Raw genomic sequence first — 2,464 nt, 5'->3', positions numbered from 1 at the left:
ATTGGTAGAGCAGAGGGATTGCCGTAGTTTGTGCCAACTGCGTCAATGGAGGTGATGGAAGAGATGTTGTGCATAAGTCAACCGCATCTTCCTCCTGAAGCGATTGGGTTGCTGGGTGGTCAAGGCGACTTGCTGCAACAAGCGTCCGATCATATATGGATGGTGAGTGCCACTTCCTGGAATATTCGTGTGAATGCCCTTTACGTGTTATGATTTTACTTATATATTGTGTGTTGCATTGATGTTTGACAAATGTACTGAATTTCTGCAGAGTTATTTATGCGCATCTGCTGCTAGAAGGGAATATGCAGCGGCTGTTCAGAATATCTCTAAGATGGTTGAATAAGAGACCACGCTCGAGGAGGACCGTGAGGGAAGGAGGGTTGCGGAAGCTAACTGCGGCATGCTTGCAGAGGCTGTAAAAAATCTAGAAGCAGAGCTGGTAGAGGTGAAAGAGAAAGTGGCATCCACTGAGGCAAAGTTGGTAGGATTTGTTGAACTAGAGATGGAGCGTGACAAGCTGAAGGTGAATTTAGTGACGATGACCAACAATTGGATGGGGAAGAGCCAGTTTTGCGTGAAGCGTGAGAACCAGAAGGTGACATTGAATGAAATTATCAATGATTTGTAAGAAGATGTGGTGTCTTTGCAAACAAATAAGGAGATGGGGGAGAAGGAGAGGAAGGAGATGCAACAGAAGGTGGAGGGGTTGGAGATGAACGTTGCAAATGTACGGAAGCAGAAGCTGGAGGTAGAGCTTCAATTAAGCGCTGAATTGAAGGAGAAAAAGGAGGTCATAGCCAAAAATGAGGGGCAGTTGAAAGAAATGTGCGAGGTATGTGCTATATAGACTATCATGATGATTGTATGGTTGAAGCTTATGTTTCGAGTATTAATTGTTCAACTTGTTTGTTTTACAGGAGATGGAAGAGGCAGCAGTGGAGGCCACGAGGCAGAGCATTAGAGATCACAAAATTACAGAACGAAAGTTCGTAAGAATTGCCTAAGAGGACATTGGAAAGTATTTGGATCTTGCGTTGTGCAATAAGAAGCAGACCCTAGAGGAGAAATGGGCTAAGCTGGAGATGTACTGTAAAAGTATAGACATGAAGGTTGGAGGATAGGACATCGATCAGTACCTCAGTGAGCTCAGGGATCTGTAAATGAACTACCCGGTGTAGCATCTGGAGAAATTGAGGCAAAGGGGTGATGCCCTGGGTTCGATCTATATTGCAAGTGGAGAACCTGCTGAAGAAGGCGATGTTGCAGGGCAGGTGGCTTCTGTCTCGGGTACTGTTATCATTGCAGAGGCTGTTGGAGAGGCATCTGCATAAATGGTAGCAGAAAAAGAGGTGGACACTGTAACGACCTAAATTTGCTAATAAGGCTTGGAACCTTGATTAGTATGCCTGGAGGGCAATAATTGTTATACTGCATTAATTTATGTGAATTTAATGAATATGTGGTTAGAATGCATGTTTAGGTGAAATAAATATGCATGTGAACCCCGTTTGTATGATAGGGGTAAATTGGTAATTTTAGCCCGCTGAGGGCATAAATGTGATAATTGTATTATGTGATTTGTACCACGTGAGTGTGGTGATATTATTGTGATGCACGTACCGAGACGGTCCTAGAGAGCTAGTTAACTTAAAAGTCACAACAAGATTTTTATACCCAGCTCGGGAGGAGCCTAACGGTACTTTGAGAATTTCATGTTTGAGTTGAGAATTAGTGGTTATTGGTGATTGAGTAACCTGTGTAACCATTAGTAACTGCTGAGAGTAACAAGTTTAGATGGAAAATGGTAAAATTGTAATATAGGAGAAAGGACTAGAGTGCCCATGAAGGTTTAGTTAGGAAATGTTTTCTATGAGGGGTAAAATGGTCATTTGGCAGGGGATTAGATAATTTTCAGCTGGGAAAAAGGGGTGCACGGTTTAGCACTTAGCCATTTGGTGGTTTTGTTAAAAATTGAGAGAAGAAAAGCTAGAAGGAAACCTAGGGCAAGAAGAAGAAGAAGAAGAAGAGGAGTAGAAGGAGCTGAAATTTGGAGACTTAGGAGATGAATCAAGGAAGCTTAAGGGTGAATTCTCCACTTGAGGTAAGGATTCTATGCAATTTTAAGATTTGATCCTGTTGTGGTTTAAGAAATTAGAAGCATGGTTTAAGTTTTTGGTTTATGGGTTTAAATTTCTGAAGTTGAAATCAAATGGGTGGATTTTGAGTATGATTGTGTGTATGATCTTGATGCTAGTGTGTATAGGTTGTTAGATGGTTCATTTGAGGTTTCAAATTGGTTTTGGTGTTTAGATATGTGTTTGGGTTGGTTTAGAGGTGTTTTGGATGATGGAATTGCAGGAGAATAACCCATAATTTCTGGGTTCGCATAGCGGCACCGCGGCGCGCGGCTAAGTCAGGGGGGGGGGGGGGTAGGAACTTTCCGACTTCTCTGGGCGCCGCG

The sequence above is a fragment of the Humulus lupulus genome, chromosome 4 (genome assembly GCF_963169125.1).
Source record: "Humulus lupulus chromosome 4, drHumLupu1.1, whole genome shotgun sequence".
Classification (NCBI taxonomy): domain Eukaryota; kingdom Viridiplantae; phylum Streptophyta; class Magnoliopsida; order Rosales; family Cannabaceae; genus Humulus; species Humulus lupulus.
The sequence above is the reverse complement of the archived record's forward strand: the minus strand, read 5'-3'. Positions refer to the sequence as shown.